The sequence below is a fragment of the Crocodylus siamensis genome, chromosome 2 (assembly GCF_052110815.1).
Source record: "Crocodylus siamensis isolate JL-2025a chromosome 2, ASM5211081v1, whole genome shotgun sequence".
NCBI lineage: Eukaryota > Metazoa > Chordata > Crocodylia > Crocodylidae > Crocodylus > Crocodylus siamensis.
The window spans coordinates 32,264,929-32,275,929 of NC_143396.1; the positions used below are offsets into that span (position 1 = coordinate 32,264,929).

Here is an 11,001-nt window from a genome sequence, read left to right on the forward strand (position 1 = left end):
CTTAGAATGGTGTCTACGAGGAGTGCTGCTAGGGCCTCTGCCCAGGGGGACAAGGCTAACCGGGGCTGGTCTGAGGCCTCCACCCAGACTGAGCCCATGGGGGAGCTGATGTCCCCCTACCTCCTGGCCTGTGGGGGATCCCCAGCAGGGCCGGGGGGGGCAGAGATTGGGAGCCCCCACACCTGTCCGGCAGGTGCCCGGCTTAGGGCTCTGGAGGCACAGGTGAGGGAGCTCCGGGAGGAGGTTAGCAGGCTGAGGGGGATCAGGGAGGCGGAGGAGGAAATTGACAGTTATTTCCTTTCCCTGCAGGACCAGGCACCCAAGGAAGAAGCAGCCCAGGGAAGGACCTCCACAGCAGAGTGGCAGACGGTCACAGCCAGGACTGGAGCAGCTCGCAGCGAGCAGGTACCAGCTTCTCCAGTCCTGACTGGAGAACAGGTACGAGGCCTTGGCGACTCTGCAGGAGATGGAAAGGGAGGAGGAAACCCTTGGGCAGGAAGAAACGCCACATTCTTCACACTCCAAACAGACCGACAGGACCCAGAAGAGGAGGAGACGCGTGCTCGTCATAGGCGATTCCATCCTGAGAGGTGCGGAAGGGCCCATTTGTCGCCAGGACCCTTCAGCACGAGAGGTCTACTACCTGCCTGGAGCTAAGATTCGGGATGTGACGGAGGTAATCCAGGCCAGGATCAAGCCCACCGATTACTACCCCACGGTCCTTGTCCATGTGGGTACTAATGATGCGGCCAGGAGAACCCCCGATCACCTGATGGCGGACTACCACGCTCTGGGCAGCGTGCTGAGGGAAGTCGGTGCACAGGTGGTATTCTCTTCCATCCTACCAGTGAACAGACGCGGCAGACGGCATGAGAACTGCGTCCGAGAGACCAACTGGCGGCTTCGGCAGTGGTGTCTCGAGGCAGGCTTCGGCTTCCTGGACAATGACCCACACATTACAACGAGGGACATGCTCAGCTGGGATGGGCTTCACCTGTCCCCCAAAGGTAAGCGTGTGTTTTCTTACAGGTTGGCGGATCTCCTCCGGCGGGCTTTAAACTAGGCTCGTCGGGGGGAGGGGAAGATGAGGGCGGGGGAAGCTGTGGACCACCAAACCAGGTGGCACCAACAAGGACAGCCCAGCCTGAAGAAAGAGAGCTTTGGGAACATGAAAGACAGGGGGTGGACAGCAATACGGCACAGGTAAGGAATGAGAAGGTAAGAGACAAAGAGCCCTTTGGGACTTGGAGCGGGGGGGCAGCAAAGGCACCAGTCGTAGGGCTCGAGTGCCTATATACTAATGCTAGGAGCATGGGGAACAAGCAGGATGAACTAGCGCTCCTGGTTGCACTAAACGCCTATGACTTAGTGGGGCTGACGGAAACCTGGTGGGATTCATCCCATGACTGGGCGGTACATATCGAGGGCTATAGATTGTACAGAAAGGACAGGGTGGGGAAAAAGGGGGGAGGGGTTGCGCTCTATGTCAAGGAGCAATATACATCAACCCTCATCAAGACAGAATCAAAGGATGAGGAAGTAGAAGGACTGTGGGTTAGGCTACATGGGGGGCAAGGAGAAAAGGATTTGGTGGTAGGGGTCTGCTACAGACCCCCACATCAAGGGGAAGAAATAGATTTGGGGCTCCTGAGGCAACTCTCGGAGACCATAAAAGCTAAAGAGGCGGTGGTCATGGGGGACCTAAACTACCCGGACATCTGCTGGGAGACACAGACAGCAAAGTCCCACCGCTCACGCAGGTTTCTAACCTGTGTACAGGACCTCCACCTGACGCAGGAGGTACATGGTCCCACTAGGGGGAATGCCTTACTGGATCTGGTATTGGCAACGGGGGATGACATAGTAGGGGACCTACAGATCGGTAGCCATCTGGGGGACAGTGATCACCTAAAAATACAATTCAACATAAGGCGTCGAGTGGGTAAGGTAACTAGTAGGGTGAACGTGCTGGACTTTAGGAAAGCTAATTTCAGTGAACTCAGGCGATTAGTGAAGGACGCACTGCAGAGTAGTAGTTTTGAAATGATGGGAGCCCAAGAAGGGTGGCTGTGCCTTAAGGAAACTATCCTTCGAGCACAAAGCGAGACGATCCCCGTGAGAGGTAAAAGAGGGAAAGGGGCCAGGAGGCTTCCCTGGCTGACCAGAGAAATCCAGGGCAGACTAAGGGCCAAAAGGGGAGCACATAAAAAGTGGAAACAGGGAGAGATCACCAAAGAGGAATATACTTCTTCTGCTCGTGCTTGTAGGGAGGCAGTTAGACAGGCCAAAGCTACCATGGAGCTGAGGATGGCAACCCAAGTAAAAGACAATAAGAAATTGTTTTTTAGATATATAGGGAGCAAAAGGAAGGCCCAGGGAGGAATAGGACCTCCGCTAAATGGGCAGAAACAATTGGTGATGGGCAGAGGGGACAAGGCTGAACTCCGCAACGAGTTCTTCGCCTCAGTGTTCCTAAGCGAGAGGCACAACAAGTCTCTCACTGGGAGTGTAGAGAGGCAGCAGCAAGGCACCAGACTTCCATGCGTGGACCCTGAGGTGGTGCAGGGTCACTTGGAAGAACTGGATGCCTTTAAGTCGGCAGGCCCGGATGAGCTCCATCCGAGGGTACTGAAAGCACTGGCTGACATCATTGCAGAGCCACTGGCGGGAATATTTGAATGCTCGTGGCGCACGGGTCAAGTCCCGGAGGACTGGAAAAGGGCCAGTGTGGTTCCCATTTTCAAGAAGGGGAGGAAGGAGGACCCGGGCAACTATAGGCCAATTAGTCTCACCTCCATCCTTGGCAAAGTCTTTGAAAAAATTATCAAGGCTCACATTTGTGAGAGCCCGGCAGGACAAATTATGCTGAGGGGAAACCAGCACGGGTTCGTGGCAGGCAGATCGTGCCTGACCAATCTAGTCTCTTTTTATGACCAGGTTACAAAACGCCTCGACGCAGGAGGAGGGGTGGATGTCGTATACTTGGACTTCAGGAAGGCCTTTGATACGGTATCCCACCCCATACTGGTGAACAAGTTGAGGGGCTGTGACTTGGATGACTGCACAGTCCGGTGGGTGGAGAATTGGCTGGAGGGTCGCACCCAGAGAGTCGTGGTGGATGGGTCGGTTTCGACCTGGAAGGGTGTGGGCAGTGGGGTCCTGCAGGGCTCGGTCCTTGGACCGATACTCTTTAATGTCTTCATCAGCGACTTGGATGAGGGAGTGAAATGTACTCTGTCCAAGTTTGCAGATGACACTAAGCTATGGGGCGAAGTGGACACGCCGGAGGGCAGGGAGCAGCTTCAAGCAGACCTGGACAGGTTAGACAAGTGGGCAGAAAACAACAGAATGCAGTTCAACAAGGAGAAATGCAAAGTGCTGCATCTAGGGAGGAAAAATGTCCAGCACACCTACAGCCTAGGAAATGACCTGCTGGGTGGCACGGAAGTGGAAAGGGATCTTGGAGTCCTAGTAGACTCCAAGATGAACATGAGTCGGCAGTGTGACGAAACCATCAGAAAAGCCAATGGCACTTTATCGTGCATCAGCAGATGCATGACAAATAGGTCCAAGGAGGTGATACTTCCCCTCTATCGGGCGCCGGTCAGACCGCAGCTGGAGTACTGCGTGCAATTCTGGGCGCCGCACTTCACGAAGGATGCGGATAACCTGGAGAGGGTCCAGAGAAGGGCCACTCGTATGGTTAAGGGCCTGCAGGCCAAGCCCTACGAGGAGAGACTAGAGAAACTGGACCTTTTCAGCCTCCGCAAGAGAAGGTTGAGAGGCGACCTGGTGGCTGCCTATAAGTTCATCAGGGGGGCACAGAAGGGAATTGGTGAGTATTTATTCACCAAGGCCCCCCTGGGGGTTACAAGAAATAATGGCCACAAGCTAGAAGAGAGCAGATTTAGATTGGATAATAGGAGGAACTTCTTCACAGTTTGAGTGACGAAGGTCTGGAACGGGCTCCCAAGGGAGGTGGTGCTCTCCCCTACCCTGGGGGTCTTCAAGCGAAGGTTAGATGTGTATCTAGCTGGGGTATTGTAGGCCCAGCACTCTTTCCTGCTTATGCAGGGGGTCGGACTCGATGATCTATTGAGGTCCCTTCCGACCCTAGCATCTATGAATCTATGAATAGGCAGCAACCCCTACTGCCAGACTGCTGCAGTGGGTAGATGGTGCAGGGTCTACTTTAGGTCAAGGCTGGTGCAGCACTGGCATGGGAGACTAGTCTCCCCAGATACCAACTGGCTGGGCTTGAGAGGCTCCTGTCTATTTGTATCTTCCAGAGATTGTGGGCCTTAAGGCCCACCTAGTTAACTAATTGGCCCCACACAGTAGTGGGGGCTAAGTTTGAAAGATACAATGGTTGAGAAGCCCCTGAGAGCAAGTAGCCCCAAGCTGCTTGCCAGAGCAGCTTTTTATACTGTTGGGACCAGCACAGCATAGCCTCCAGCTCCTCCTGGTTACATATCTGGGAGGAGCTGAGCAGGGTCAGTTTGCCCCAAGTGGCACAACTTGCCTCACACCAGAGTGCATGTTCAGGCATGTGTGTGGAGGCAAAAATCCCCGGCAGATTTGTGCTGCTCTTATTTGAACTGCTGCAAGCGCACATGCCTGCATGTGTGGATGCACCCCTAGTGTTTTCTATAGCCAAGATTTTCTGTCCTGTCAAGGAATGCTACCAAGCAGCATTAAAACAAATTTAACTGGCAAATGGAGAGCTCTCTTCAATAGAGGAATATCCCACTTTTGTAGATACCTCAGAGCAGCTTCATCCTCCTAATTCTCTTCTACAAGAAGCCTAAGCAAGATTTGTCTTAATTCACTGAATATCTCCAGCTGCCAGAGAAACTCCTTGAGAACCAGTATCCTCATCCATTTAGGCTTGTGCCTAAAGTTAAATATGGGTGGTCCACTGAAGCCAACTGTGATGTTTATGTGCTCAAAATTAGGTAGCTGCTTAAGTATTTTGCTGATCAAAGCTACAGCTCACAGCATGAACAATACATGCCCCTGGCAGCTGGCAGGGGGGACATGGTGGCACTGACGGTGGTAGGAGCGCAGCGCCAGCAAGCAGGGAGCTCCTGCAGATGCTGCAGGTGCTGTCGGTGGTGGGGGAAGTGGGGTGGCGAGCATTGACCAGGGGTTGGAAACCATGCATAGGCACCACCAGCAGCATTGGTGGCAGCCATTAGTGATCACCGACTGCCTGCAGACGCTGCTGACACCTTTTCATGGGGGGTGCATCACCATGCTCAGGGGTACAGGTGCACCCACATGCACCCCCCCTACATGTCGCCACTGGCTCACAGGATATAGACTCAGTTTTGAACTGCTCTACTTCATTAGGAGGCAAGCACAATTGCCTTATCACTTTGCCACTCTGACATGCACTAAGCTGCACAGATCCAGAGCTGCCACCGCTGCAGCTGTTTCTGCCTGACTGGGATGGGGCTTGAGAGACCATGTGTTCCGTGCCCTGGGCCAGAGTGGAATCAGTGCCACAATGTATAGTAAGTGGCAGCAGGGATTGGGGGGACTGCACAGGATAAGAAGAGTGGGTCAGGCCACTTAACTTCCTCACCACCTGCCCCACTACTGCTTCTCGCCCTGCTGCAGTCACGGTGGGGAAGGAGGAGTAGAGGGCAGCCAACATTAAAATATCCCCTCCCAATAATTAGATTCTATACATAGAATGTAACAACAACATTTATAATTTTTTCCATATATAAAATTTAATTAATTGAGGGGGGTTGTTTTAATTTTGATGTCATCTTGGATTTAGGTAAATAGAATATTTGGTTTTCTGCCTCACAATTCCTACTAGAAGAATTACTTTCATAACTTAATTCTTAGTTTATTATACATGTCAAAAGAAAAAAAATTAGATACTTATTGTGAATATAATAGTTACTAGCCAATTGCCTGTCACAAATGACGGACCATTTCAAGGAGAGCTTATGTGCCCCCCACCACTCACCCTTTAGGGCCGGCCATGCAAACCAGGGACAGGCAATTATTTTGGGCGAAGGGCCACTTACCAAGTTTTGCAGTCAAGGGCTGCATGGGTAGCACTACCACTTAGCAGGTGCCCCACCCCCTGGCCATCTTGTAACCAGAAATCCCACCCCCTGACCCTTGACCTTTACCACCAGAAGTCTGGCCCCCTACCGCCAGAAGTAGATTCATAGATTATAGAGTCGGAAGGAACCCAATGGATCATCATGTCCGACCCCCTGCCCCTGGCAGGAAAGAGGACCGAGGTCAGATGACACCAGCCAGGCAACTGTCAAGCCTCCTCTTCAAGACCTCCAAGTTAGGTGACAGCACCACCTCTCTTGGAAGCCCATTTCAGACTCTAGCCACCCTTATTGAAAAAAATGTCTTCCTAATATCTAACCTAAAACTACTCTCCACTAACTTGCACCCATTATTCCTAGTTACTCCTTGGGGTGCTCTGGTAAACAGCGTATTCCCAATTCCATGCCGTCCTCCCCTGATAAATTTATAAGTGGCTACAAGGTCACCCGTCAGCTGGCTTTTGTATAGGCTGAAGAGATCCAGCTCTCTCAACCTCTCCTCGTAGCGTCTTTCACGGAGACCACTAATCATGTCAGTGGCCCTCCTCTGAACCCTCTTCAGATCTTCCGTGTCCCTCTTGAAGTGCAGCACCTAAAACTGGACACAGTATTCCAACTGCGGCCTGACTAGTGCCACATAGTGGGGAAGCACCACCTCTCTCGATCTGTTGGTCATGCATCTGCTAATACATGACAAGGTACGATTAGCTTTGTTGACGGCCTCATTACACTGCCAGCTCATGTTCATCTTGGAGTTAACTATGACTCCAAGATCTCTCTCAGCCTCTGAGGTGCTGAGGAAGACCCAACCTGTAGGTGTGCTAGGAAGGAGGAATCCCCAGGTGGAGCACCTTACATTTATCTTTGTTGAATTGCATCCTATTATGTTCCACCCATTGATCTAACCTGTCCAGGTCGGCCTGCATCTGCTCCCTGAGCTCTGGTGTATTAACTTTGTCCCATAATTTGGTATCATCCAAACTTGGAGAGGGTGCTCACCACACCCTCGTCCAAATTGCTGATGAAGATATTAAATAATACCAGCCCAAGGGCCAAACACTCCGGGACACCCCTGCCGACCTCCTTCCAGGCCGGGAATGACCCGTCAACCACCACTCTCTGGGTGCAGACCCTAAGCCACTTAGCCACCCACCCGACTGTGTAGGCATCCACTCCACAGCCTATTAGCTACCCTATGAGAATAGGGTGTAAAACTGAGTCGAAGGCCTTCCTAAAATCCAGGTAGATCACATCAGCCTCAGCTCCTGTGTCAAGGCAGTGTGTGACCTGGTTATAAAAGGCTATAAGGTTTGTCAGGAAGGATCTACCTGTGATGAACCCATGCTGGTTTCCTTTCAGCATTGCTTCCCCTGCTGGGCCTTCACAAATATGCTCTTTGATGATTTTTTCTAGCATTTTCCCAGGGATAGAGGTAAGACTGACTGGCCTAAAGTTACCCAGCTCCTCCCTTCTTAAAAATGGGCACCACGTTGGCCTTTTTCCAGTTCTTAGGGACCTGGCCGGAGCACCATGAGAGCTCAAACAGCTGGGCCAGTGGCGCAGCAATGACACTGGCCAATTCCTTCAGCACCCGTGGATGCAGGTCATCCAGGCTGGCTGACTTGTACCCATCCAGCCCTTCCAAGTGCTCTTTAACTAAGTCAGCACAAACCTTTGGTGGTCTTCTGCCTTTTGGACATCCGTCTGTGCTCAAGGTGGGGGGGATTGTCTTGGTCAGTATTAAGGAATTCTGAAGCGAAGAACTCATTGAAGAGCTCTGCCTTTTTCTCTGCGTCAACCACCAACTGACCTGATTTGTTCTGCAGGGGCCCTATGCTATTCTGCACTTTCTTTTTGCTTGCTATGTATCTGTAGAACTTTATATTGTCCTTAATTGTTGTAGCCAGCCTAAGCTCCAGTCCTGCCATGACCTGCCTGACTCCCTGCAATAGCACGACAGGGTGGTGTCTACCTCCTTGGTGGCTGCCCCCTGCTTCCACTGCCTATACATCTCTTTCTTTGTCCCCAGTCTTTCCTGAAGCTTCCTGTTCAGCCAAGGGGGCTTTTTTTTTTTTATCCCCCTAACCCCTTTCCTGCATAAGGGGATAGACTCCTTTTGTACCCCAAGGATCACTCCCTTGAGAAACTTCCAACCCTCTTGGACCCCCATTAGCTCGATGCTCTTGAGTTCTGCCACCTCACTAACTAGGTTTCTAAGATTATTAAAGTTGGCCTTTCTGAAGTCTAAAACTTTAGCATCCCTGGATATTTTTATCACCCTTCGCTGGATAGTGAACACTACCAAGTGATGGTCACTATCACCCAGGCAGTGTACCTGCAGGTCCCCACAAGATCATCCCCTGTTGCTAAGACCACATCTAGCAAGGCGCTACCCCTGGTAGGACTGGACACCATCTGGGTTAGGTGGGGGTCCTGCACACAGTATAAGAACCTCCTTGAGCAGCTTGTTTTGGTCGCCTGTTCCTCCCAGATGATGTCTGGGTAATTTAGGTCCCCCATGATCACTGCCTCCCTCGCCTGTATGGCATCTGAGAGCTACTTGGAGAGTACCTCGTCTAGCTTATCATCCTGGTGAGGAGGTCTGTAGTATACCCCCACAACAAGTCCTTTTTCCCTGACTCCCCCTGGATCCTGACCTGCAATGCCTTGGTATTGCCCTCCTCTACTCCTGCCTTTATGATGGAAGATGTGTACTGCTCCGTAACATAGAGAGCTATACCCCAACCTTTTCTCCCCACTCTGTTTTGTCTATACAACCTGTACCCCTCAATACCTACCACCCAGTCGTGCGTAGAATCCCACCCTGTTTCAGTTAAGCTGACTAGGTCATACTGTATGCTAGGAAGTAGGAGTGTGAGCTCCTCCTGCTTGTTCCCCATACTGGCATTTGTGTAAAGACATTTTAGTCCCCCAGTGGGTGCTCTTGGTGTTCCTTTGCCTTGATGGCATGCGTTCCCCTTAGTGCTTACCTGGTTAGGTCCTGTGCCTTGTTTGTGGCTTTCCTACCCTGGGTTCTCATCAACCACTGGTTCCCCATCCCCTTAAACCTAGTTTAAAGCTCTTCAGAGGAGATCAGCCAGCCTGCAGAAGAACAGATGCTTACCTCTAGGAAAGAGATGAAGATCATCCCATCCCAGGAAGCCTTCTCCCTGGAAGTGCTGGTCGTGGTTGCAGAATCTGAATCCCTCCTGAAGACACCATCTCTGGAGCCGCCGGTTGACTTCCCTGATGCAGGCATCCTGGTGCCTTCAGCTGCTGCCAACTGGAAGGATGGAGGAGAATACCACCTCTGCCCCTGACTTTGTAAGGCTGACCCCCAGCTCATGGAAGTCCTTCATGATGCAGTCAGGACTACTCCCAGCCACATCATTAGTGCTCACATGGACAAGGACCATGGGTTCTGTCCCAGTCAGAGGGCTTGATGAGTTTAGGAATCCTTGCAGTGATATCACTGATCTTAGCTCCAGGTATGCAGGAGACCTCTCTCATCATGGGATCTGGTCAGCTGATCAGCCCTTCCGTGCCTCTCAGGATTGAGTCACCCACCACAATACCTTGGTGTTTCTTCTTCTGCCTGGGCAGTGGTCCCCCAGTCTGCATCCTCCGCATCCTCCTCTACTGGAGAATATTCCTCCTTTGTCTCCTCCTCCAAGGCTGCCAGGGCCCCGTACCTGTTCCCCAGATACACTGGGGGAGCAGACGCCAGTACTCCTTTCAGCAAGGGGTTTTGCCATCTTGGAACCAGAAAAATACCAAATTATATTCCAAAAAGAAAACTTCTCCAGCATTCATTAATTTGATTAAAAAAAATGTCCTGATTTACATGCATTTGTGTAGTATATGCAGAGGTGATTATGCAGTAGCTTAAAATGAAGTTTTACTCTTGTATATCGTGGAGGGTGGATATAGGTTTTTGGGGTCTGTGGGTGTAAGGGATGAGGGAGCGTGTGTGTGTGTGGGGGGGATATGTGGGGGGCTGGGTGTGAGGGGGTCTGTGTGAATGGTAGTGTGAGGCAAGTGTGGGTGCATGTGTATAGTGGGGTATGTGTGTGGCACTCTCCTATGAATACACCCCCCCCCACAGACACTCTGCCCCTGCCTACACCCCCCCCCGCATCTGGCCCCTGGCTGCCCAACCACACCCACCCATGTGCCGGGCCCCTGGCTGCCTAATCCGGCAATGCGGCTCGGCCATGTGGTACTGACAGTACCAGCAGGCAGGGGGTGGGCTGGGCTGCTCAGTCCTGCTTAGGCTTTCTCTGGGTCTTACTGCCCCTGGCTCCTATCAGCTGTGACAAACCAAAACAGTTTTAAAGCCTAAGGTTCTCCCTCTACCTCTGGCTCCCTGCCTGAGGGGGCAGGGCCCATGCAGCCAATTGCCACCTGCCCTCTCCAAGGCGAATGCATAGTTGGCCCCAGCATGACAGACAAACAGGCAGAAGTACTACGTTTTTTATTAGTTTAGAATAGTTTGTCTTAACATCAGTATTACTGTTTAATATTTTCTTTTTACATTTGGATAAGAATTCAATATGCTCACTCCTCGTCCCTCACTCATCTGTCCCAAAATATTGTATGCTCTGGCACTTAAACACTTATTTACACTTAATAAAAGTATTGCTTTGGCATCTTTACCTTATTTGTGCTGAAGTCTCATCTCCAATTCTTTTAACTATCATATCCACCTAGGTGTCTCATACACTCAAATGACATTTGATGGCCTGGTCTAGGAGCCCTTAATATGAAAATGTCCCATTGGTCAGATTGGGAGTTATGTAAGTTAACAGCAGGAGAATGGAGACAATTCAGATGAATACATTTGCTTGAATTGACTAAAGAGGGAATTAAAGCTTCTTGCCTTTGAAGCTGGACTTATATTGCTGCAGTATCCTACAGC

The 11,001-nt window shown here is 51.3% G+C and overlaps 1 long non-coding RNA gene across 1 annotated transcript; it reads left to right on the forward strand.

The window, feature by feature from the left end:
• The first annotated feature begins 530 nt into the window (after positions 1–530).
• On the forward strand, positions 531–9,908 carry LOC149870133 (uncharacterized). Its single transcript, XR_016440693.1, has 3 exons — positions 531–676; positions 849–1,007; positions 9,156–9,908. It is a non-coding gene; the product is annotated as an uncharacterized LOC149870133 (long non-coding RNA).
• The last annotated feature ends 1,093 nt before the right edge of the window (positions 9,909–11,001 follow it).